The following is a 27,936-nucleotide window of genomic DNA, read 5'->3' as shown; positions in this document are numbered from 1 at the left end:
GCAGATTGTATAACAGACCATGAAGCACTTTGCTCTCTAAGTATGAGCTCCTAGATTTGAGATCCCTTGTATGGAAATTCAGCATCTAGTAGCTAGACTTAAACATTAGAGCTGTATGTTTAGGTTATTACTCATCATGTTTTCACTATATAGGACCTGTCGAAGGGTTTGTCCTACCTTTGAGAACCAAGTAACCAGCACAAGTAGCCAACCTTCTGTTAAATCAAAACATTGTATAACATGTTCTGATCTTTTATAACATTCTGATCTTTTTCTGTCCTCTTTTACTTGCTCTTCCTTCTGAGTTGTTTGTGAGCTTACTGTTGAAATAGTTCCTTTCAATCTGTCCTTTAAAAATATTCAGCTTTACTTYTCAACTATTTGTTTTTCAGATATGAGGTGTTACTATTCCAGCTGTAGAGATGGTTATGACTTTCTGAGACCTATAAAAGGCTTGGGGAAAAAAAAAAAAAAACCAACCAAGAAGCAAAGGAGCCTCAGAAGTTATATTTTTTAATTGATTGTGAATTCACAATTTTGTCTTTGTTTTCTTTTTCTGTTCCCAGCCTGAACTAAAAAACTAACCACTGTATATTGATATTATTAAATGTATCAGAAGATTGTGTTTAGAAACAAGAAATTCAGAGGACTGTATAACAGCATCAGTATGACAGAGACCTCTTGTATGTCTTTGAACCTGTTGGTCATTGACTGCTTAGTGCCACCCATTCCCGATGCTGAAGGTCTGATGTCACCTTCAGGTGACTTATGCAATCAGCAGTGCAGGTATGTGGGGGGAGCTGTAATTGGCTWGTAAAAATACTAGTAAGTAGTAGTACTAAAATAGTAGTATTTTAGAGAACTAGCTCTTCTATGTAGCTCTCATGGCCCTTAAAGTGAGTGAAAAAGATGATAAATAGCCATCATAAATACTGTTGCCGCCCTTGCCTCTGTTAACCTCTGATTTGCTRTTATTTTTGTTTTTCAGACTGAGGAAATGGGAGGCTGAATTTGGAAGTGAAGTTGATAGAAACTTACACTGTGCTGATAAAGGAAAGTAAGGTATGTTAGTCTTAACCACAAATGTTTCTTCTGAAATATRTAGAGACTAAATTTAGAAATTATCTGTTTCTGTAGCCATTCACTGTAGCTCATGCCAGGCTGTTTGGACCTGTAGACAGATACCCTTTTTAGCAGGAAATTAAGGAAGCAACCTGTCTTCACTGTGTCCCTGTTTTCTTATGACATTACCTTTCTTTAATTTTGGCAACCATCAAAAGTACCATATCTTACTACAAAGACATTTACATAGTAATCACATTATGACTCCATCTTACACAGATATATTAAATTAGCCTTAAATTAATTAACATTAGTCAAATACTCATATCAGTATAGATTCAGCAGCAAAGAATTCAGCACAGATTAAMTTTCTGAATTTGGTTTTCAGGCAGGCTTTGTAGTCTGAGCCAAATTCTGTAGCTTCAGTGTTGTACTGCTTGCAGGCCACCTGTGTAAGTATACCTTGATGCAAAACAGCCATGCCTTGCTGGAAATGTAAGCATGCCCTGTTAGACTGGATAGCACCAACCAGAATGGGCTTCTCTTGTGGTCACAGTCTTACTCTAACCTTGAGATACCTAATACATCTGACACATTTTGTGATTTTTTGTCTCTGGAATTTTATGGAGGGATGTCCAAGTTCCAATGGCATAAAACTAGATGAATACTGAAATAAGTTTTCAATGTATCAGCAAAGTAATATCACTAACATTAATGATTAGAAACAACCTATTGGAAAAAAATTTAGTAATTAGAAACAACAGGTTGGAATGAAGTTTTGAGGTTATGTGTATGGAACCAGTGGCTGCTGCAAAATAAGTAAGCTAYTAACTATAGGTCTGTGGCACTCATTGAATTTCTTGCCATTAGCAATGTGCTTTCTAAAGAGATCTGGATTTGTTACCTTGGAATAGTAAAAATACTTGTGTTCAGGAAAGAAGCACTAAACAGAGTATTGAAAATCTAACAACCAAAACCTTGATAGCTTCAGTGGGCACATGACTAATAGTCTAACTGTCTAGGATGGCCTCATTAATTTAGAAAATCTCTTGATGACTTCTATACTTAATCCTGTTTTCTGAACTGAGTGCCATTAGATGACTGAAGAGTTTTTTGTTAGGAACCCCCAAGCCCTGTTGAGGCTTTCATGCTGAGCACATGAATATAATAAAGTAGAACTATCCAGGTGTAATGATAAAGTGTAAGATGCAAAAGCTATCATGTACCATGCATTTATGAATGGAAACATTTATAAGTTCCTGTTGCAAAGGAAAGTAGTTTCAGCTTAACAGTTTTAGAACTGGTTTTTTAAGATGTGATCATGATGCACTCATTTTCACAGTGTTACTTGGATCCATTAATTACTTGAATCCAGGAATTAATGAGATTAATCATAGCAACATTCACTTAAAACATATTTTTAAAAGAAAGGCTAACTTGCCCTCAAGAGATCTCATTCCTTTTAGAAGTCAATTTTATGATAAGAGGAATCATCCCATTTATATCACTGGACTTCTTCCCTTATTACAGAGTGCCTGTACAGCTGGTGAGAATGGACACCTGACTTCCACCTGTTTAGACAGACTCATCAGGACAGATGGATCCTACCCCTRAGGGTAGTTCAAGTAGTATTTTTTTACAGTAAGAAATTCTAAGTAGTAGCCACTGTAGAYATTTCACTGTCCTCATATGGAAAAAGGGAGAGATCTTGTTTCTTAGGGCAAGATTTTGCAATGCATTCAAATATAGGAGTATATCTACAGGAAATAAACAGTTGGAAATATAAGTCTTTACATTAGACATAATGTGGGCAATATAGATGGGGTGCAGTTTTGCATTCCCTCTGTGTTTCATCCAATTTAAAGGCTGCTCTTATTCTATCAGTTAAAACATTTCCTGAGGGACTTTTTCCAAAGAGATTGGGTCAGATTATTAGAGAAATTTATACTTTGACTTCTACTCACTTCTGATCCCAATCTAATAGTATATTCCCATATAGCCCCACCGCTGAAGGGCTTCCACGTGAATGGGGGGAAGGATGACCACCTCTTTTATTTGTTTCACTGAGTAACACAAAAGCAAATATATGAAGTTAAGTTTTGGTCTCTCTGAATTCATAGGAAAACTACCATGGATTTTAGTATTAAGTATTATTTTATTTTTAGTATTAAGTATTATTTTATTTACCACTGATACATTTATTGACCCTTCTGAACTTTCTTTTCTCTGCTCTTCTGCCCTGCTGTGTTGTCAAAGTTTTTTAGAGAACAAGAGAAGGTGATTACTTTTTTGTTTAATCCAATTAATCTGGATAGGATTTTGTTGTGACTACAGTTAAAGCACTGCTTGGGGTTGCTSCTGCAATATGTATAAATGCAGCCTAAGAAAGTATCAGCCTACAATTATTTACTGTACCATGTTTCTCACATGTAACAGGAGTSTAGAGGCAACAGACAGTTGTTCTGACAGGTGATTTGACAGCAAACCATTAAACTGTCATTCTGACCTTACCAGACCATAGGACTTAATGGAGCAGATACTGCTTGTGTTGCCATTAATTCACTAAAATTGTCAACACTGTTCGGAGCTTTGCTGATATTTGTGGRAAAATGGTCAACTTCAATCATGCTTCTGTCAGAGTATTTTATTTGCCACAATAACTGACTGGTTGTGGCTTTGCTGGAGGAGTTAAAGAAGCTGTAAATCGTACTCCCCTTCCCTGCCATTAGCACCACCCAGTGTGGTGTGCCCTCCTCATCTCATGACGGGACACTGTCATGTGTCTGTATGAAGCATGTCAATACATGAAGCACATGTTTCCAGTACTGGTTATGATTTTRAACTAAAATTATTAATTGAGACTTTGTAATTGGAGTGTGTGGGCAAAAGTGAGGGAAGAAAAAAGGAAAATAAACTCCAYTTGTTAAATTGTTTAGGCTTTTCATAGTGTTTCTATTATGACGAGGAAAAGGCAAAGAATTTATGCAAAAACAAGGCCCTGTGTTTGGAACCTGTGCTCTGAAGGCAGAGTTCTGTTGACTTAATCAGAAGAAATTCCTGCAGAAAGCCTTCTCCTTTGCCACTGAAGTAAGTCTAATAGCCTTTCAGGCTAAAACAAACTTTTAAGGATTTGTAACAGCAGCACTATGGTTCTACAGAGACAACAACATGTCCATAAATTGAAACTGGTCATTTGACAGTCTCCATTTGTCTGACCTACTTTCTACTTTCACTCTGTAAACAACCACAAGAAGAAAATTTGGGGATGACAGAAGTCAGAGGGACGGTCAAAAAAGGCAGAATATTAGGTAGCTTACACAGTCTTTGTACCTCAAAATTTATAACCAGCAGAAAATGAGAGAAGGGGAATGATCAAAGAGTACTAGTGTCTGATGAAACATAAACCCAGAAGAGTGGTTCCTTCGTCTTGGCTATCATCAGCGACTCAGGTGGGGGTGGCTATGTCTGAAGAGTCACCATAAGGATCTCACTACTTTCTATCTTCCTAAAATGGATGAAAAATCTAGTCCATGTTCTGAGAAAAATTTCTTTCCCAGGTGTTCATGTTCCCCTTCCAAATGTTGCTATCCCCAAAATCAKGATGGCAGAATGTGAGTCAGCATGTCTGTCATCCCAGTTGACAGTCTGGTTCACAAGACTGATTTTGTTTATCTACCAGATGGTGAGGTGGAGCAGCTAAAGGATACTGCTCTATGCACCTAAGCATTGCCTTTTTTGCCTCATTGATTATGGAGCTGAAGCAGGAACCTGTGTAGTGTGAACTACTCAGTCACATTCTACATCTAGCAGCCTTAACAAAATCTTACTAGGTGTTGATTTGGAACACGTGGGATATAGACCGTGCCAATCAGTAGGTTCTAGATATCACTGTTATTTCTAACAAAGGCAGGATATCTGTTTTACTCAGAAGCTGAAAGCTAAAAGAAAGCACTGGACTCTTTCTATTGAACTGAAAACTCAAGCTACTGTGTTYTTAATAATTACACCTTTTTCTCTGTGCTTTGCATTAGTTATGGCAAATATCCATGGCTAGTTGTTAACATGTTGTAAAACCTATAAAAAGTCTTACTGAGGCTAGGAAATTTACTATTMATACTAAAAAAGCCCAGTTTGCAGCATTGTCAACACCATGTACATCCTGATCTGTCCTGGCTTTTGACATTCAGGAAAATTATTAACTTGTAAACTTGTATGATTTTCCTCATGAATGTGAGAGCAAGAGATGCATAGTAAGTACAGCTTCAATGCRTAGACAAGGCAAATACACAAATGTTCAAAAGCACCATCATGTTCTCCAAAATATTTGCAGGTCAGGTAAATAAAGTTGTGAAAAACATTGATGCCAACAGACCTATGCATAAAGGTAGCCCTAGAAGTCAGTGAGAGCTGCATGCTTGGATCTGGTGCAGTACATAGCACTCAGTTATGAAATAACTGGGCAATAAGATACAGTGACCATGTGAATATAGTAATTATAACACTTGGCAGTGCTTATGGGATGACTGACCTCTTGCCAGTGCTAAACAGAAGAGCTATGCCATTCAGCTAAGGAGCAGAAGTTCTAGAGCAGGAAGCAGGAATAGTTCATTTTCTCTCTGGATTTCCAAAGGAGAAGAGGTGTTTGCACGCTGTGAGGTCTACAGTGCCATTCAGCTTCCCTATTTCCCTGATGGCTGCTATGTACTGCCCCGCCACCATCATTTTCTCTTCCTTCCTCACTTACCCAATGGACACAGTAATTTTTCTGGTGAACATGGAGGCATCCAGTTCTCAGTAGTCCTTTCTATAATAGTATAAAGCCTGCCTTACTCTAAATTAAATTTTAATGGAAAATATTTTTCTTTAAAACATTCTCTTGCTTTGCTATTTGCACTGCTATTGCCTCTTAACTATGTGAGGTGTGATAATCACAGCTTTGCTAACTTTTGCAGCTTTGCCAGGGTGCTTTCATGAGCAACTTGCATGAAATCTTTAAAAATGTGAACTTGAGTCTAGGCTGTAGAATGCCTAAAGAGGCAAGAAACGGCATGGCAGAGATGAAGACTTCAACCTTCTAGGACATAAAAAAAACCTGTAAAAGCTGATATAATCTAAGACCATTAGCATATAACATTTTTATAGGGTTTTATTGTTATTTTGTTTTTCTAGCCTACAACTGACATATGGTAAACAGGACAGATGGGATAATTACCTGTGTCTAAGTGATCAAGTACTCAGCTTTTGTCAGAAACAAAAGATGGAAAAAAGGAAGTCCCCTCCCATGTTAAAAGCATGGAGTCAGTCACAGAGAACCTCTGTGATGGTAATAGAAAAGTTTCATAGGCAAAAGTGGAAATAGTGGAAGCCGGCTATAAGATTTCAGGGCACTGGTTTTTCCATTAACTACTCATATAAGAAATATCTGGCAAGGTCCCAGGAGCTTATACCCTCCCAAGATCTGGGAGCTTATAGCCTCTTTTCACTTACCCTTATTCTCTTTTCTTATGTAGGATCAAATTAAGAAAATCTGATCTCTGATTTTACCCTGTTTTTCCCTTGGTGAGAGAAAAGCAGTCAAGACTATCTAACTAAGGGAACAGTGTTTTGTTATCCTTGATAATCTGAGATTGTGAATTACTCTAACTCAAGCCAGGAAAGAAAGCAAAGATATAGTGCCTGATATAAAAGGACCAGCAATGACTTCGATACATGTCATAGCTATGTGATTATTTCTCTATGTTTGGTAATTCATACAATGCTACTCTACTGCACAGAGATTTCAAAGAGTACCCCAGCTGTGTTAACCAAGTTCACAGCAGTTTGCCAGCTAAATCTACTGAAACAACAAGGTTTGGCTGCTAATATGTTTGCACTGATCCTTAGCRAAGGTACTGAAGATCATAATTTTGTGCAAACCTTAGTGCTGGCAGACAGTCAAAATAATACTAAGAGCTGCTTTGGCAAAATTAGTTGGAATTCCAGAGATACCTTTTTATAAGGTCCTTCTAATGTGTATAAACTCTGTGTCACCAGTGGGATATTTAGATGCACATTTTGATAAGGGCCTTAAAGAAAACTGTCTTCAACAAACTCTTTTTTTTCTAAAGCATATCTTTGAGTTCAYAGGGAACCCAATTGTTTATACTGGTGGCCAGAAACTGCTGCCAAGGTTTTGTTGCTCTAATCTAAGAAAAAAGGAGCATTAGGTCAAATGCTCGTGTTACAGCACTGTAGAAGAAATATTTATGAAGGAGGTTTAATCCACAGTTTCTTCTAAAAAAAGTGAAATGGAAGATCAAAACTTTTCTATAAACATTGTAAGAAAACATTGTAGACATATAATAAGATATTTTAAAAGAGAAATTACTTCTTCTCTATTACCCTATCTCCTACAATCATAGGATAATATCTAGGCATGTGATGAGTTTTAACTTCAGAATCTAGTACTTCATTATGATCTTGATTCAGAAACTGTTTCTCAGCCATAGAGAACATTTGCTGACTGTAGCACAACTTGGTGACATAGACTATCCCTTCAAACTTGACTCCTGTAGCAGCTGATGCAGTCTTGTACATCTTGATAGTGAATAGCTGAATCTGCATCAATTGAAATTACTTGCTGTATAAATTCTTTCATAGTTAAGCATTTCCTTCACCATATAAATTCTATTCTGGCTTTTATTTCACTAGATTAAGCCACGTGATGATTTAGCCATGTGCCCTGTTTGTAGATTCTAAAGCAGCTTAGAGCACAGATATTTTAGCACTTCCCAACCTTCAGTGTTGTGATTAAACTGTCTGCCTGCAATGTTGGGGACTGGGGAAGGAGTGGCAAAGACAGCCTGTCAGTAAACAAGCTTTATTGTAGAAATCACAAATGTCAACACACAAAAGAAAAGATAACATGAAAATGCATGTGTTGATTCATAGCTCCCAGCGACACTCATGGAAGTTCCACATATGCGGGAGAAAAATGGACTGGTTGGGCAGAGGACTAATGTGAGATGTAAGAGACCTGCTGCAGTTTTCCTTCTTTGATTCTGAATTGGTCATTTAGTGAACCTTCATGGATTGCTGACAATGTGAATTATGCCACTGACTGACACAGAGTGGGAAATCTCCCAGGTTTGTGCCTTTGCTATGCCTGAGTGAACTGGACTCCTGATTGATCACTTACCCATATCTATGAAACCATGTTGTTACCCAATTAGATACCTTTTGTTAAGTGTGTGTAGGTCTCCTAGTCTGTCTAAAACTCCTATCATTGCATTTGCAATGTATGATGTCTTAAGTCTATTAAGAAACACTTAGCAGCTATCTTGCAAGAAGAGCAGATGGGATAAATTTCGATACCCAGCTAAGTGCAGCATGCTCACCCTGCCTGTATGATCTGTACATGTGTACACTTGGACCCATGTAAAGGGAAATGTAGGTCTGAGTCTCCTTTCCTCAGTCTTCCCTATATCTACCTCATGTATATGACTCAATTTGAGAGTCAAACCAAAGCACAATTTTAAGGTCAATATATTGTCTGTACTTCATTTCTCCAGCTCCAAAACTGGATGAAATAGAACATTGCTATTCTTTCCCAGTCATGGTATCACTACAAATTAAAAGGAAAGACTGAAGGGCTTGAGTGCCACTGTTACTGGGATCATGAAAGCATCATATGTGATTGTATTGTAGTTTTGCTTCTTGTTCCTATAGCAACATCCAGGGCAGGATCTCAATGCTCTTTACGAGTATTCATGAATTAAGCCTATGAGGTAAGGGATGGTGATTATTCTTCTTCACAAATAAGGAAATGCAGAAGTTAAACTGCTTGATCAAGGTCACACATCCAAGCCAAGAACAAAAGCTTACTCTGGTCTGTGCTTCAGTCACCAGGCTGATATTCTCTATTTGAAGGGCTGTGCAGGGCTGAGGAGAAACRCTTGTACAAAGTCTACAAATTTGTTCATTCAAAATGCACGTTCCAGCTCAGATTGCCTCACTGAAGTGACCTTATATTTTTATCTCTTTGTCTATCTAAACTTTGCCCTTGTGAAAACATCATTATATCCAGTCAAAGCAGGAGTAACATGATTTTGACAAGTGTTTTGCAGATCTCTGACAAAGCAAAACTGAAGCCTATGCTAAAAGGCTTTAGTAATCTTTGCATATGTGATTGCTAATTCTTCAGCGGCAGATGGATAAAAAGATGCAGTACATACCTGGTTAATTTCAGTGACTACATAGACGAAAAAATCCCAAATGTATTTTTACTAAGAACAATTTTGAATTTTCTCTGGAGTTACCACAGAGATACTGTACTATATGATGAAAAAATAGGGTTTGTTGATAGAAAACAAWAAATAAAAGCTCACTTTCCTGGGTTTCTTTTTAAATCACAGGAATGGAAAAACTGTAAACTCTAAGTTTTTTTAGGTATCCAGCCTCTGCTCCTGCCTCTGCACATAGTGCTTGCCATTGCCAGAATATTGTGCAATGAGATAGTAGAGCAGAACAGCAACCACGCTTTTTTAATTCCATCATCCCACTGGATGCTGTTTGCAGGATCAATGAGTGGAAAATAGCAAGTGTACTCTTAGTAATGTTCTTTTCTACTCTGGGCTGAATAGTATAAAATGCTTTTTTGCTTTCTGATCTCTTAGGCATATGAGACCTAAGTCATGCTTTTTCTAGATAGCATTCCTTAGAGCTGCTAGGTGGACACTGGGCTGCTTGTTAATGTCTTGGGTTGATGTTGCACCAGTCCTGTATTCCTATATTGCATCGGCTTGTAATGCCCAAAAGGTGCCTGCACCTTTAAATGAGACCCGGAGGAAGGGGCAGGGGCGGCGCAGGCAGTGTTGGAGATCATTTTCTCAAATGACCAAACAATCAGGAGCCCAGACAAGGTAAAATGTACACAGCTGATGTGGCTAAAACTCATAGGCCTCGGGCCACAAGAATATGCCTCTGCTTTAGCAATGATGAAATGCAATGAGGGGGATGAGACCGTGCTTGCTGTGGYGAAGAAGCTCCAGGCATATGCAGATACACGGCCCAGCACATGCAAGAATCTCAGCTGTGGAAACAAGCCTGTCAGAGTGCATGCAGAAAATAGAGAGCAAGATGGAGGAGAATCATCAGAACCCCAGGAAAGAGATTAAAGAAGGCCTTCTCCAAATTGCATCAGTCTAGACCAGAGGCCCTGTCACCAGGAACAGACGTCCCCCAACCAGAGAAAGAGGGTACACTCCACGAGCAAACCTCTGGTTTTTCCAGCGTGAGCATGGGGAAAACATGAGAAGGTGGGATGGAAAACCTGCCTCTGCCCTGGCAGCATGTGTGTGTGAATTGAAGAATGGCAACACTCAGAGAGGAAGCTCCACCAGAAGAGAAGTAGCTCTGATTTCCCACAACCAAGCTGCCCAGCATAATGGAAGGCAGTATGACATGTCCAATCCCCTGGAAGGAACCTCTCCAATGTATGCCCAGGGAAGGAATGATAACCACTGCTAGAGGGGCCCTGCCTCTAGCCAGGTAGAGGCYAGGGAGAACCGTGCCTTTTGGACTGTGTGGATTCGTTGGCCTGGCACAGCAGAACCACAGGAATTTGAGGCCTTGGTCGACACTGGTGCGCAGTGCACACTAATTCCATCACAACATGTTGCGACAGAATCTGTTTCTATTGCTGGTGTGACAGGAGGATCACAAGACCTGACTGGTGGAAGCTGATGTGAGCCTGACTGGAAAGGAGTGGAGGAAACATCCCATTGTGACCGGTCCAGAGGCCCCATGCATCCTGGGAATAGACTTYCTCCGAAGTGGGTATTTCAAAGACCCAAAGGGATTCAAATGGGCCTTTGGAATAGCTGCTGTAGAGACAGATGGCATCAAGCWATTAAACACCTTGCCTGGGCTGTCTGAAAATCCTTCTGCAGTTGGACTCCTCAAGGTAGAAAATCAGCATGTTCCAGCTGCAACATCAACAGTGCACCGCCAGCAGTACAGAACAAACTGAGATGCTGTGATYCCTATCCACAAGATGATCCAGGAGCTGGCGACCCAAGGGGTGGTCCGCAAGGCCCACTCACCCTTCAACAGCCCCATCTGGCCTGTACGCAAATCTGAGGGAGAATGGAGATTGACTGTGGACTATGGTGGTGTAAATGAAGTGACTCCACCGCTGAGCGCTGCCGTGCCGGACATGCTGGAGCTCCAGTACGAGCTGGAGTCCAAAGCAGCGAAGTGGTAYGCCACCATTGACATCGCCAATGCCTTCTTCTCCATTCCTCTGGCAGCAGARTGCAGGCCWCAGTTTGCTTTCACCTGGAGGGGTGTGCAGTACACCTGGAACCGGCTGCCCCAGGGGTRGAAGCACAGCCCCAACATCTGCCATGGGCTGATCCAGGCCACACTGGAAAAGGGTGAGGCTCCAGAGCACCTGCAATATATTGATGACATYATTGTGTGGGGGAACACAGCAACAGAARTATTTGAAAAAGGAGAAAAGATCATCCAGATTCTCCTGGAAGCCRGCTTTGCCATAAAAAGGAACAAAGTGAAGGGAYTTTCTCGAGAGATCCAGTTTCTTGGGGTAAAGTGGCAAGATGGACAGCGTCAGATCCCCACTGAGGCCATCAATAAGATCACGTCAATGTCTCCACCGACCAGCAAAAAGGAGACACAAGCTTTCCTGGGTGCCATAGGCTTTTGGAGRATGCACATCCCMGAATACAGCCAGATCGTGAGCCCTCTCTACTTGGTGACCCGCAAGAAGAAYGATTTCCACTGGGGCCCTGAACAGCAGCAAGCCTTTGCCCAAATCAAGCAGGAAATCGCTCATGCAGTAGCGCTTGGCCCAGTCAGGACAGGACCAGAGGTGAAGAACGTGCTCTACTCGGCAGCTGGGAGCAAYGGTCTGTCCTGGAGCCTTTGGCAGAAGGTGCCTGGTGAGACTYGAGGCCRGCCACTGGGATTCTGGAGCCGAAGCTACCGAGTGTCTGAGGCCAATTACACACCAGCAGAGAGGGAGATCTTGGCAGCCTATGAGGGAGTCCAGGCTGCTTCAGAAGTGATTGGCACTCCTCCTGGCACTCCGACTACCAGTGCTGGGGTGGATGTTCAAAGCTAAGGTTCCCTCCACCCATCATGCCACCGGTGCTACCTGGAGCTAGTGGATTTCTCTCATTGCTCAGCGAGCCCATATAGAAAACCCARATCACCCTGGGATCCTGGAAATAATTACAAATTGGCCTGAAGCTGAAGACTTTGGTCTTGCTGATGAGGAGAAACAGCAACAAGTGACTCGGGCTGAGGAAGCCCCAATGTATAATCAACTGCCAGCAGAGGATAAATGCTACACTCTCTTCACTGATGGCTCCTGTCATTGTAGGGATGAACCAAAAGTGGAAAGCAGCCGTATGGAGCCCCACACGACAGGTTGCACAAGTCACAGAAGGAGAAGGTGGATCAAGTCAATTTGCTGAACTCAAAGCCATCCAGCTGGCCCTGGACATTGCTGAGAGGGAAAAGTGGCCAAAGCTCTACCTTTACACCGATTCATGGATGGTAGTCAATGCTTTATGGGTATGGCTGGACAGATGGAAAAAGGCCAGTTGGCAGCGTAGGGGAAAACCAATCTGGGCTGCTGAAGAGTGGAAGGACATTACGACCCAGGTGGAGAAGTTACCTGTAAAAGTCCGCCATGTAGATGCCCATGTTCCCAAGAGCCRGGCTAATGAGAAACACTGGAACAACAAGCAGGTAGATCGGGCTTCAGAGATAGAGGTGTCCCAGATTGATGTGGTCTGGCAACACAAAAGGGAGTTGTTCATAGCTCAATGGGCCCATGATGCCTCAGGCCACCAGGGCAGAGATGCTACATATAAGTGGGCACGAGACCGAGGGGTGGATCTAACCATGGACGGTATCTCCCAAGTTATCCATGGCTGTGAGACATGCGCAGCCATCAAGCAGGCCAAGCAGGTGACTATCTGATAATTTTCTCAGCTTCTCAGAAATCCCACATACAAGAGCATTAAAATCTCTGAAACTCTGAAAGGATAAAGTGTAAGTGTCACATAAGGTCTGTTATCAATCTACAGTTTGATCACTTCATTGACTGACAGCTGCACCTCAGCTGTCCCTGCTGTGCCTTCTGAGCTGGGTGGTCAGAGATGGGGATGAGTCAGTCTCAGTGTACAGTGCTGTTTGTCAATTTCTTTCAGTTTACTTCTCAAACGTTTTACTGGCCTTTCCCTGAATTTTTTGTAGCAATCAGACTTGCCTGAGAATTTACATGTAGCCAAATGACTCAGTATACCAGTCCCACATTGCCTTAGAAAGGATCACTTCATATGGTGTCTMTATTAGGTACTTGGCCTGACTTTTCAGGTGATTTTGGCTGACTTTAGATCCAGGTGCGCTTCTGTTTTGCAGGTCAGAGAAAATGAAATAGGAGACTCAGTGTAGCAATAGAACCTAGGTTAAACTTCCAAACTGCGACAACTTTGACTCTCCGTTTGATCATCTCAGGCGTAGACCATTCATTCTTCCTTTCAAAAATTATGTCTACATTAATCTCACAGAGATCTTTACAGTTGAGGCAATAAATGTTTAAGTGGGAATACTTTAAAGAAATGAAATTACTGGCTTTACATTGAAAAGATCTACTGATCTTTCAATGCATTGAGATTTTTGGGAGAAGATGGCTTCTTCTGTATTTATATATATATATAGTTTTGCTCTGCTTTCAGTTTGGAGATGAAGCAACACCCTGTAATGGTATCTGTAGGGAAGTCTACCTTTTATTTMATTTGCTTGCTATCCTGCTGTTTTTGAAGTAAGGAAATTCTACTTTGCCACTGGGTCAGCATGTTGAAGCTTGATGGGAGGTGGGTAGTTAAGAAATGCTGAATAGAGGCTTCATTCTGCTGAACACACTGGGTCCATGATCCATGGTCCATGGTTTCACCTCCTGGGAATGCAAATGCCCAGTGTTTCCCAGACTAACCTGAAATTTCTCCCAACATTCATCAAGGGGCATCTGTGAGGTAAAAGGTACCACTTTGTTGGATTTGGAAACAGATAAATACATGTCACAGACAAGGACTCTAGTAGTTAACTACATGTCAGCATGAAGTAATGAATCTCTTTGTGTAGCCAGAACACAAGGCTGATAAATCTAATGGAGAGAAAGGTTTTGCAGAATGTACAGCTGGGGTCCTGATGTCTGGTCTTTGAGACTTTTTCCTAAAYGTCAGTTGAATTGACACACAAACTCAGCTGCACTTTGGCTGAAGAATCTTCTTCTGAACTCTTGCAGTCACAGAAGATCGTAGTCAGATAATGCCTGGTAACACCTCCACTCTCCATTTAAACAAACCTAATAAACATGTCTGAAGCAAATACTGCTCAGACAACATGTGGCCTTTAGAGGGAAACTGATGGAAGTAATTCTACACTCTGGCTGTCACTCACTCAGTTGTTGACACAACTGTTTCGGGATTGTGAACTGGATCAGGCAACTAGATAAGGTTAAAAATAATGCAGATGAAAAGGGATCAGGAGAAGGTACCAGCTTACTTCTGTGCAAGGGGGAAGGTTTTGCACTTCTTCCCTGAGCTGAACTGTGCTTTGCACTGGCTTTCTTCCCCTTCTGGACAACCACTTCAATATTTGTCAAGCCCTTCTGTGAGCAGATGTAGCTCACTAGGTAGAGCAGCCTACAAAATTATGCAACCCTGTTTTTCACTCTGCCGTTTTAGCAACATAAATTATCTCTAAGTCTAGTAGAAGACAAGCAGCAGAAGCATGACCTCCTGCTCATAGTTTCRGGGAGCTATTAGCTTAGCTCAGTGTACCTCTGGAAACCTTGTGCAAATAATTGTGTCATTGCATATGGGGTAGGAAAGAGCACCAGTGCTAAGCAAAGTAAATGACCTACRGAGAGGGCATAGAAGAATTTCATTGCCAAAATCTCCTGATTCATAAAACTGAGGTGTCAGCATGAGCCAGAAGGACAGCCCTTGTCTGTCTGTATCAGAAGATTAAGGGGTTTGGAGAAGTCTTAGTACTGAGAACCTGAAGTGCTGTATTTAGAACTAGCATTAGGACTTTGAAAGAAATGTAGAGTTGAGTGTGAAATAACAAATGGATATTGTTAAGTAAATGGAGAGCAGAAATATAAAATTTAGATTTGCTTATAGAATGGTTCTCTATCATCTTATCATTGCCTAGAAAATTTCTTACTTCAGTTCCTAATTCCAATTAATAACACAGACTGGTAGACAGGACAGCTCTTGCTGGATTTCCACCACACACATTCTGCATGTTGATCTTGTCCTTCAAGCTTTGATGATCTGTCTTTGCCTCCTCAGGACCATCACCAATGGATCAGCTGTACTAAATTCATAGTACTTCAGCACACTTAATTTCTTTACCATTACATTAATGKCTGTTCAACTAGGAGAAGCAAACTAACCATGGAGCACTGAACTGAATAAGGAACGTATGGATGTAACTAGAATTTTTTCAGTCCTGGAGACTCAGCCGATCATCAGTAAGATGAAAGCATTAAACTCTGAGGTTAACTAGCACCAGGTTAAATTAATAACTAAAATACTGTGCCTAGCCTGTGTCTGCTTGATGCTGCTCAGAGTGAACATGTAGCTTTAAACTGGTTCTCAAGTACAGAGGCTGAATAAGCTTGCTACCACTTGTGACGTTACCACAATCTATTTATGAACAGTATTTGTATCGGTGATTTCACAAGGAAATAAAGACTGGACAGGTCTACAGGAGACATTAAACCTGTTCTGTGGGTAGAGGATGTCATTCCTTAATTAGCTATTTTTACTGTAACATTGATTTAAATTTATTTGCGATATGCATTACAGACAAATGCTGAAATGTGACCTTTGCATGGAAGTCCATTGATACACAGAAATGAGGACATGATTTGATGACAGAGGGATGTCGATGGAAACACTTTATGGGAGCTTTATGGGACTGCTCTGCCTGTGGTGCTACAAATGCTATCAGAGTAAAGGTGCTACTCTTGATGCAGATGTGGTCTTTGATCTGCTGCTCAGATCAAAGACTTTCATTGGCACAACAGAAGAGGGGCAGTGGGGAACAGCTGTGTTTTCTTGGTTGTGCCACTAAAGATCTTTTGTCATTAGCCTACAGCCAGAGCATTAGAAACATAACTTTTTATCCACCCTCAGCTCTTATCTAACAATTGTTCTTGTACTTGTGCTGCTCTTCAATCTTTTCTTTTAGTTGTGCTGTGATAATCTATGTGAGGCTGACCATAAATTGATGACGAAATGATTCAGGTTGAAAAGCCATTCCCACTCCATATTTGAAGTTCTGACTGTTCAGTTGATATGATATTTAACAACTGTCCTATGTGGGTAGTTGTACAGCACAACTAAGAAGGAAAAACAGTTGTTCAAGGATAAAGGACTCTGGAAAACTTTACTGTTGGTTTGCTTGTGGGTAAAAATGTGAATAGCTTTAAGTGTAAGGTGCAGTTTAAAACCAACTTAGTTTATTAAAACTGTACCGTTTTGTAGTAAGGGTCATCTCACATTTTACATCTTTATCTGTGAGGCAGGTTTCAATCACTCACTCGTATTCATAGAGTGGTTTGTACCAGTTTGCCTATGTGAGTTTGTACCAGTTTGCCTATGTGAGTTTGTACCAGTTTGCCTATGTGAGTTTGAAACTGGTGCTCTAATCATACAGATTGTTCGAATTCTATTTTCCTTGCTTAATTAGAAGCATTGATCATTTTGCTCTTACTTGCCCTTTTATATCCCTCTTAACTGCCCTTTTATATCCCTGACAAAAATTCTGCTTTATGTTTATCTTATTGATCTGGTTCTCTTTTATTTTGAATTGATAAGGCTCTGATAGGGTGCRCAGTGTTCATGAATCTGATACAGGAAGAAGCAGCTGTGGTGGTGTGATTTCAATAGTTACCTAATATCTACATCCAAGGAGAGCTCAGAGTGACACATCTTTGGAAAGATTCCTAGTGAGAACTGTCCTGGAGAGAGCATATCCAGCAAACAAAATTACCCAGGGCAAGATTTGTCAGTTACTGCAATTTGAGAAGAGGCAGCTTGGAAAAACAGAGTGGACATTGCTGTAGGAAGGAAATCATGCCAGTGCATTCTGTGAGAGACTGGGCACATGATGAGGGTGAGGACACTCTCAGAGATGCCCTCCTCGGTGACATTTGGATGGGTCACTGAGGACAGAAGAATTAAAAAAGTCATAGTTATACTCAGTATTGGTGACATGCCTTGCAGTAACAGAACATTCAAATCCTTTGCAGTGCTCTCATTTTAAAAATTATTGTTCCTTCAATTGTTAACAGAGTCCGTATCTCCTTGCAATTTCAACATATCTTCTTTACCTCAGTTTTATTCTCCTAATTAGCACAATTTTAAAACTTCTAGTTAACATGACAGCTGGTACCAACAATGTGCCAATTACTGAACTTACTTGTAGTGTGAGAGGAGCAAAACACTCTATTTTTKGAGAGGATTTAAAACTTCCATATGGTGACTACAGACGGGTATAACCTCCATATTTTCTGTTTAATAATTACTCCAATCTTGTACTTTTGTATAATGCTTTAAATACAAATCTGTAGTGTGGCTGAAGAAATAGCCTCAATGAATACTTCCTCACAARGCAAGTAAAAGTTCCTCCTCTAATTGAAAGCTGTGGTATTTTTCTTAAAACTCACCTTTATTTATTAGGCACCGAAGAGGCTTTTCCCCTAAGTGATAGTATATTGGGTTAACTTTAGCAGGGAACAAGAGCGGGCCTTAAGTGATACTGACACTGCTTTGCTATAGCTTGAGCACAGGAGCTGCATTTTTGTAAGGGGTATCGACACTGCAGCAAAACCCCCAGCATTGTACACATTGTGTTGCAAAGCAATCTAAACTCCTTGACAACAAAGCTGAGTTGTTATATTCATTCTTTGCAAGTACTTCTTTTGGCATAGATGTGAAGAAATAATACACACATAGTATTTTTTCCTATTATGTCAGTTATTATTATATCTGACTAAAAAGTTCTGGGGCTTTTTTCATATTTATGAGTGCTAAAGTAGACTGTGGCAATGCTGCTTATGGTTGTGGTCATTATGTTAGAGTGSTGGAAAGATGAGATAGCACGGCTCTAATTTTACCTAGCTGTAAAAATCCAAAATTTTTAAAAAGTGAATGTTAATTTGAAATGTTCTGTCTTCTGAAAAAATACATTTTTTTAAAAAAAGGAATATTGTAAAATAGTAACAGAGTTCATTTGCCTTTGTTATTTGTTTGCTTTGTGGAGGGGTGGGAGGCTCACAGAAAAAAGAATTTGAACTCAGAAATACTTAGGATTTATGTTTATGTAACATTTGCAAGGGTTTTATTTTCATTGGCCAAGTACAAGTTCATGTTGACAATACGTCATTATTTTTGCAGCTGCTCCTTTATGTGTTAACAAACAAAGATATTTCTTTGACCATCATATCACTTGRTTATTATTACCCTTTACCCAAGTGTAATACCTAATGGATCTGGAAGACTGCAGTTCCTGGAGATATTTAAATATGGGGCCCCTTCAGATATTTAGCTGTTGGCCTGTTCATTTGCCTGTAGGAAAGTCAACAATAGCCACCACATGACTGGGTTAAAAGAATCAAAATCTTGTCTTTAGACATATTGAGTAATTGAGAAGTGCATTATATATATTGCTAAATATGTTATCAGTTCTTATATATTGAAAATACTTTACATATTGTCTGTTGTGCATAAACATTTATGCAATTAGTTCTGCAAACAAGCACAAACAATGTTCTTAACAAAGACTATTCAGTTATTTCCATAGCATGCTGTAAAGGCCTACCTGAATTGGCTTCACATACTAAACCAGTATATTTTTTCCCAATACAAAAGATCCTCTGTGTATTTGAAAGATTAGCTTGTGTATTTGGCAGCCTGAACTGGAACCCCCATGTTGTCATGCCAATGAGCCAACACTTGCTGAAGTTATCCATACTTGATTATTCTTTTCCTGTGAAAATCTGCACTGAAGTTACTATCCTGAAGTAAAGGACCTGTGTGTGTGACAGTGGCCTTGCCATTAGTCTCTTTTGGTTTATGAACCCAACTCTGGCCAGGTGTTTGGTTCTTGTAAAGAGTTAGAAGCAGGAGACCAGGCACAAGCTCTGCAGGTCTGTGGTAATCCCAGATATGCCCATTTGTATCAATGACATAAAGTAATTGATAAGTTTAGAAGACAGAAGATCATGTTGTGCTATGAGTGTATTGTTTTTGTCTCTTAGCTGATAAACTCAGAAACTGACATTGTATTTGGGTCTTACTAAGTCTCTTCTCAAGTTATACTGGGTTCCTTACYGCAAGATCACAGTTTAAAGGAAGTGTCACCAGTCACTCACTGCAAAGGCACCAAATAACTCTGTCTTACCATAGCCTCATCAAAGTCATCATCAGAGGCAATCTTCCCACAAACTCCATGCATCAGTACCAGAATCAAGCTGTCAGAACAACAAATGCAAAACTAAGGCAGAAATTTCTACAACAAGGAGAAGCATCACTTATCTTTTACCTGTCCCCACTCTGACCTATTATCCCCCATCTGGCTATATTTCCTATCTAATCTGCTTGTTTCTATTACTCTTCTCTCTGATATTTTCAAATAGATTAGTGTAACTGAGAAAAAAATCAGACCCACTGTTTCCAAAATGTTATCTTACATTTGAAACTTCTGGTATGGATCTGTTGAAAGATTTGTGTCCCTGAAAAGTTGTCTGCTTTTCTTGGGAGCAGCACTTACTATAATGAAAGATATTGCCCCTTCCTACCACCTTTCCCTTTGTAGCAGAGATTATATCTTTCTTACTTGCTTGCTTTGGATTAAGGAAAATAAGGAAAARAGTTACAGAATTATTTTTAGCCTGGATCAGTTGAATGATTGAGTTCACTGAGCTGCCCTATGGTTGTGTCCATACAACTGATGGGATGTGAGCTGTGTTGAAGGAAGAGCTTTTGGTAGCTGGGAGAAAGGATGGGAACTTCTTAAGGCTGCTACTCTATCTCATTAGCTATACCTCTCAGTATTAACTGGAGCGGTTAATTAACTCCTTGAAATACAAGTGCCCTGATTTGGTAGCCTGCCCAGGGTGTTTCTAAACATCAATATCACAATTCATTTGCCTAAAGAGACATGAATATTAGGAAAATTCAAATACTTTGGTAAGCAGTATCGAGGCACTCCCAAGTATTGAATACTTCAAATAAACCATTATTATACGCCAAGTGGTAATGTGAATATCAAACTATTTTTTGTGAATAGCAATACTGCCCAAAAATGCAGTTTTAGGAGGAGTGAAGGTAATAATTTTTAGGTCCTATTTAGCTCAAAGATTTTCCCATTAAAAAAGGAAAATAATRGAAATTGAACATATTTCATTTTGTAACTTAAAAAGTTTAAGATTTGGATTTTGAAATGGCATTGTGATTTGGAAATATTCCTCTTTTTTAGGGTTTTTACAGAAAGTGCTATTATAGAAATGAAACATTGTCTTTTAGCTTGGGGGAAGTGTTCTGGGTGAACTTGAGAGGAATATCCACAAGTTGRCCTATTCTGTAAACACAAGGTACACAAATATGAAGGTGCTCATGGTGCCTGCCATTTTAAATTCATTATAAAGTGATATTTTATCCTGAGGTTTTATTGGCCTTTAAACAGGTTGTGTATATATATATATGTATATATGTATATATGTATTATGTACACATACTGAGCCATATATTGCTCTCATAGCCATTTTGACCAGCAAAACAATTGCAGAAGCAGCCAGAAATTGGTCTTCTTTTGCTTGAACAGGAAATAACAAATTAACTTTTGACCTAAACAGTATATTTCTTATGGTAGAAGTGTATGTGTTCTTTGTATTCCTTAGACTATAACTTTGGGGAATTTATACCCTGTAGGATATTTTGAGCAGGACAGTGACAAAACTGAGGGTGGCTATTAATTGATACAAGCAGTGTCAGTTATTTTGGTCAATCTGTTGAATTTCTTCAGTATTCCCCTAATTTCATCTCTATGGCTCCCATGTAAGATGAGTAGCTGGTCTGACCTTTCTGGGTGCACTGCCTTCAACCCCTTCATGGGCCTGTGATTTTTTTAATAGTAGGAACATCAGTACCTTTTCTGATTGTTTTCACAACATTGTGTCTATTGAGATTAATCATTTTGAMAGAGGTTTTGTGTGCAATCAATGTAGACAAGAATGAAAGGGACTCTCTGGTAATAATAATTACCCATCATGTCACTGAAAGAATTAAAACCTAGGCAGGTTGTGACTTCTTGAAGTCACCTGGAACTGAACTTCTTCCCACTAGCATTTGCTACACCTTTGCACCAAGAAGAGTCAGAAAAGTTTTTGATGGTACAAGTATCAGCCATAGAAATGTGTTTATACAGAACAGAATGCGCTCTGTAAGAAGTGGAAAAATGTTTTTGTTCGTAGCATTTAAGACTCTGGTTTATAAACATTTGTATTTGATTAAATTCACTCTCAATTACAGCTCTGACTAAGCTCACAATCCATAATTTTGAGGCCACAAAGAAGTAAAAAAATGCAGAATGTCAGAATTGACATTCTGGAAATGTGAAAAGGAAAGGATAAACAAATAAAACCAGTCCCCATGTTCTGTGAAGGAAYGTTCTGTGCACTGGACTACAGTCATGGGACTCACTTGCAATGGTAAGGAAGAGTAAACAGTATGAATTACTGAATGTCCTTTTTGTTTTTTTAAAAACTGCTGGATATTCTTTGAGCATGACTTAAATAATGAAGATGATGTCTCTTGGAAGAAAAGCAAATGTCACATTAGGAGTAAAAAGTTAATACAGATCATCAGTCAAACATCAATGTGTGATACAATCTAATCCAATCTGAGGGGCTGCTAGAGCTCTGCTAACATGAATGTAGTAGTCTCCCAAGACTCACAAACAATATCTTCTTCCAAAATGKGATTAAATGTGGCTAAGTTAAGGAACTTGTCTGAATTGCTCCCAGAGGAGTTCTTATTTATCAGCCACATCGCTGAATATTACTGCCAGATAGTATAAAGAATATATCTGTGTCTCTGCTTTCACCTTTATAAAGAAGAAATTTTACTTCTGGTGAAGCTTTTGGAGAGCTAAAGACACACTGCTGAATGACATTTAGTTTTTGGTGTTACCAAAATTGACTATATGCCAGGTTAGCTTTATTTGGTGTTAAGAGCCTATACTAGCCTGTAAAAAAAATACCAGATGAATTTTCAAAAAGATTTAGAAAAGATTTCAGGCTTAAGCCCTATTTTCAAAATTAAATTGAAAGGGAGATTTTTCTAATCAAGCGTTAATATCTGGAAATGAGCTACTTTTGAAATCAGGGAAGAGAAGTAGTAACAATGTAGAGTACACACAACAAACTAGATGTTCATGTCATGCTGAAGGCAACATCAAATACAGGTCAAGTGTGTCTCCGCTGACCAGCTCAGGACTTTTCTTCACGCATCTAATCCAGCATGATGAATTCTATGCATGGCCATCCTATAGCTGTCAATCAGTTTTTTCTTTTGGCACCTCTCAAAGCCTAGATTTGTTCAGAAGGAATTTTTATTCAAAGGAATTAGGTGATACATAACTAATTTAGCCTCTTGCTTATGGTCCAAGTCTTTTTGAAGGTCCAAAAGAGTAGGATCCTAAGTCACTCTGACACTTTCAGTATGTTTATTTTCAGTGCTCTTGGAAAAGTTACTGCTTTACATAACAGAACAATAATTCAGTTTTGTGAAATACAAGACTTTATCACATTCACACTACCCATTGCTGAGCTTTTGTCACATGATTCTGAACCGTCTTTTCACATCTGCTGATGAACCATTTAGGAAAAAAATATGGACAAGTAGAGAACACTATTCAATTCCATCTGCAGGATTCACATCCTAACATAAACATCAGACGGAAAAGGTCAGTGAACTAAAAGTCTTTTTCTGGCAATGGAGCTAGGAGGTCCAGAAGAGTTTCTGCAAATAGAAAATGTAAACCAAATCATAAGTGTAAATCAAAGGAACATCATGTTCATGTTTATCTTGCAGATGAAACTAAAAGTTCTCAAACCTTTATRGCCAWTTGAAAGGGGGTTTAAGACAACCTGTTGTCTGCCTACAATCGGAACAGCTGTTTGTAAGAGAATTTTCCACATAGGTCACTGTAGAAAAAGAGTAAGGTGTTGACAGCCTGATGGATGAGTTTGGCTGGCGTGTTGCCCATCCAGTTGTACAACAAACACTTTCATGTACAGTAAGTCTTTCACACGTTTGGATTCCCTCCAATAGAGYGGTATTTCTTCTCAAGTTATTCACGGAAACCAGAAGATCATGTGAGTTCCTAAAGAGCAAGTCACTTATCTCCTAAATGCTCTATCATTAAAAGGAGTAGTGAAAGTTCATAGTGAACTTAGGAAATGCTCTTTATGTRAAAGGTTGCACCTGTTAATATGTGGAAATGATGATGCTGCTGTGCACATGGAGCTAAAAGATAAGCAAAGGTCCCATTGCTAATTCTACAGTGTAGAATTGCACTGTTTCCCAGCGCACAATGTTTCAATTAGTTTGCATTGACTGGGATCTAAAATCCCAGGTGTCTCATACATTTGGTTGGTGTAGGGAACTTAGTGTGACTGCAATACAAATAAAAAAAATTTCAAGCCGTGGTTTATATGAAACAAAGAMATTTTCTTCTTGATTTTTTACTTGCCAAAGGACAAATACTTGACTGTTTCTGCTAAATCTTTTCCTAACATTTCCTTCTAAAAAAGAAACAGACTACCATTCCAACATTGTAGACACTTGATCTGTTGGCCAGTCCTGGTCTATTAGGGTATGGAATTGCAAATATGTCCTTTTTTTAAGTCCTGCAACTTCAGAGGCTATATGCAAGTCATCTAACTCCCACGAAGTTATGTGCATATCCGTGTGTACCATTGCAAATGCCTACAATTGACTGATTTAACCTTAGGCTGGAAATGGATTTGGGGAAGCTTTGTTTTGTGCTAGTCTGCCAGTGACTTAACAGGAAAAAAAAAGGATTTGAATTCCTTAATCACTCCATTCCTTGTTGCCATATTTATAAAGTTGATGTTATATTTAGCATTTATCTCCTTTTGCAAACTGTTGTGAGGCATCTGCAAGGAGAATCTCCTTCTATGCAGAGTGCTGTCTTACTATGAGTTGAACAGCTAAAACATGACTGTTCYCACCAGCCTGGCAAATACAAAATCAATGCAAATGATTTTTTTCTCTCCTGTTTCTTGACTATATAGATAGGAGTTTTCATTTCCTTAATAATTTTTTAATAATGTGTTTTTCATCTGTATATATGATTGTGCTTAATCTACATCAACCAAAGCTTTGGGATCTCTCTGTCAGGGAATAATAATCTTATAGAAGGAAAATGAGTTTTACCCCTGCCTTTTATTGTAGGGGTAGGACAGCACATGACACTTAGTTTTACTCCAAAGTGGCGGCATGTGAGGATATGTAATCTCTCCTCTTCCCTTGCTGGGGGAGCATTCATTAATCCATGSAGGGTGAAAGGTTTTTGTAACTGCTCCACCTTGTTCTGCCCCAGGCCCTTTTACGAGTTATTCTTCCCCCAAGAAAAGAGTCTGTTTGCTGTGTTACACTGGTAGAAGGTGAAGCTCACTGATATCTGCTAAATCTCTGTAGCAATGTAAGGCAAAGACTGAGATCTATGTTAATTTTACAGATGTGAAAATGGACAAGGATTTTGCAAAAGGCCTCAAGGTGTATCTGTGCTGGATACGGAACTGAGTTAYTTCTAGCAGATGTATTCTCCTGGGTGTATAGTTGCAGCACTCCTGTCTGACAGTACATGCAAAAAGGAAAAAATTCATTTGACATCAATATTTTCAGTAAAAGGTTGACAGGAATGATCCTCACCATTTTGGAAGGTATGCTATATTTTAATTGTATGGCTCTGGCCATAAACCTGGTTTTTGTTTTTGCTTCTTKTTAACTTTTTCCTCCTTGGGGTTTTTCCAGAAAATTTTGAATGCTTGCTCTGAAGAGAGATCAATATTTTTCTACTTCTTTTGACTTCTAGAAGCTCYACACTGCTGCAATCTCATAGGCAGCTGGAATGTTGGCTACTATGCTAGCTAGTTGCTTAGGGTGTTGTGGTAAGGGTTCAGGAGGGAGCATGTAWTTCTGTAGAGGCATTTCTGAGCTATTGGTACAATCACTGACTGCTTAATTCTACTTCSAGAAGAGCTGTTAACATTTAGCATTGTAACTATGCCTTATTTCACTGCCCGACTTAAAAATAGCCAAAATTTTAAAATTTAGCAGAAACACATCCTTCCTGAAGAAACAAATGGAAAACACTGACGGTACTGACTACAAAAACGATGACATTAGAAAATGTATCATGAAACTGGAGAAGAGCTCCCCAAACACTGATTTGTAATTACAAACACTTTTTTCTGCTATATACTGTATCTCACTGAATGCCTCAGAACCAAAGCCCTGGGCTTGCTAAAGATTATGCTGATTGAAATCTAGAGTAATTCAAATGCAAAAAAGTCATGCTTGAGTCATCCATGCCCCACCAGGTCTTTTACTGCCTTGACAAACTTTGCGTATTAAACTGATACTGTGCTCTCTGTATAGACAAAACTGAAGGTTTCAGCCAAGGATTCCAAGTCTCACATGCAGTGAGCTGAAACAAAATGTAAACCCTGAGTCAAAAAAGCATTATGGATTTTGAGCAAAGGAGGCACATTGCCACRATTGCCTTATTATTGTATGTCACTAAACTTCACCAGTGCCTACAAAAGTTGCTCAAGCATGAATTGAAAGTGGCTCAGCAGGCCAGCCAGTGCTTTCACTGTCATTTAGACATAAGCACACACACAGGCTCCTCACCTGCCTCTCTGCTTGATACAGACATGCACGGCTTTTATCCCCTGTGACACAATTTTAAATTTTTTCCAGCATAATCTTCCTCGGTGACTCTGCAGAGAGTGGATTTGATCTTTGCTGTTGGACTGAATGACCGCTTAAGCACGGTGCTGGGCAGAGTCACTCACTGCTGAAYGTTTCTGCAGAGGCACAACTTTCAAGCTTGCTGGCAAAAAGCGAAGTGGCTCACAGACAGCAGCCTTGGTCACAGAGCAGACATATAGAGCTACAATGCAGTGAATACTGTATCAATTATTTTGTATCAATCTTTCTTTTATCAAAGGAAGCAAAAATTGGTAAAATGAAAGGAGTACTATTCTTGACTACATATATAGCTACAAGAATAAGACATATAAGACATTCAGAAAAGAGAAAACAGCTTAGAGGCTGTTGTCTGCCAAAGTTCTGCAGTAATATTGTAACGTAACTTACTTAGTRCTTGTGGATTACTTTGCAAATGAAACAACTGCAATGAATATTTTGGTATAAGGCTGTGATATGAACTTGACACAGGACTGAATAAGTAATTTAYGGACCACAAATACAATATGTCCTGTAGTAGAAGTCAGCTATTTTATGCATACTAAATAATACTAACCAATCCTAAAACATGAGGAAACATCCAATTCAGGTGATTTACCCCATCAGATGTTGTCATCTGTTAGGTCAGATCCTTTTGATAATGTTACAACAACACATTTATTTTTACTCMGCTCTGTTCAAATATCATTCACTAGCTCTTCAAGTGCTTTGGTCCAAAGCCTGAATGAACAGGTGTGAGAACATTATCTGACCAAATATGAACTCATGTATTTCATATATTGTACATGCTCACACTTTTATTTATAAAATGAGTTCACTGTCCCTGGCATCTTACTTGCACTGTTTCTGTCTTGTCTGTGGGAATCTAAAATGAAAGAAAGCAGTACCAGTATACTCTAAGCTTTCACGATGACAAGCAAGTAAAAATTAAGTGAAAGATGAGAGGTTTTTTCCTCTTAGCGGATGTAAAGAACTAAAACCAAGATTTATTTTAGTCTTTCCATCTTCAGGAGTAAATTAGAACAGTTAGTCAYTGTTTTTTAGCTAGTCACTAATTTTTTTGTTTTTTCTATGTTGGCTATTTTTTTTTAAATTTAATTTTTTTTTGCCTACAAAAACTGCTGAGAGATATAAGAACTTTTAAACTCTCTGTAAAAAGAATATAGGATACAAGCAGAAAGTTCATGTTTTTAAGGATACTTTAAGGGGGATATGTGTCCGTTTAGTTTTCAGCAAAGATTTTGGAAGGAAGTACTTAAATCATCATTATACTTTCTATAAAGATCTTTGCCCTTCATATAATGTCTTTGTTTAATGAAAGCCTGGGAACTTCATGTCAGTAGGCACACCTTTGTTTTCTTGCATAGCTCAGGGTGCCTAAAGCTGCTAAACAATTAATCTAAAGTTCATTGGTAAGATACAAAGAAATTATGAGTAGGCAAAATGCAAACCCAAGACACGTACTGGACAGGTCAGATCAAGTAACTTTTAGACATACTAGAGTTGTACTTTTTAACAAGGATTTGATAGCAGAGTAGCAGTTTGACTACTGGCCTATTGGCASTGGCAAGCAAGCTCTGTTCCTTGTTTGGAGGTGACTCCATGTGCATAAGTGTGGAATCTTTAGCAAGCAGTTTTAGCAGTCTGTTAAAGTTAGAGCTAAACACCCTTCCTATCTTGCCAGGGCAAGTATTTTTTACTGAAGCAAAGTTAAAGTTAATGGAGTTAATTTATTCAAGACAATAATCTCAATGAAAACACTAAA

General features: G+C 39.2%; 1 long non-coding RNA gene across 1 annotated transcript; it reads left to right on the top strand.

Moving 5' to 3' along the window:
• The first annotated feature begins 576 nt into the window (after window positions 1-576).
• LOC130585904 (uncharacterized) lies at window positions 577-27,109 on the top strand. The gene is made up of 4 exons (XR_008966641.1): window positions 577-786; window positions 989-1,062; window positions 24,916-25,120; window positions 26,163-27,109. It is a non-coding gene; the product is annotated as an uncharacterized LOC130585904 (long non-coding RNA).
• The last annotated feature ends 827 nt before the right edge of the window (window positions 27,110-27,936 follow it).

This window comes from Malurus melanocephalus, unplaced genomic scaffold (assembly GCF_030028575.1).
Source record: "Malurus melanocephalus ecotype Western Australia unplaced genomic scaffold, MMel_1.1 scaffold_17, whole genome shotgun sequence".
Taxonomy (NCBI): Eukaryota; Metazoa; Chordata; class Aves; order Passeriformes; family Maluridae; genus Malurus; species Malurus melanocephalus.
This window is presented reverse-complemented; position numbering and strand designations above follow the sequence as displayed.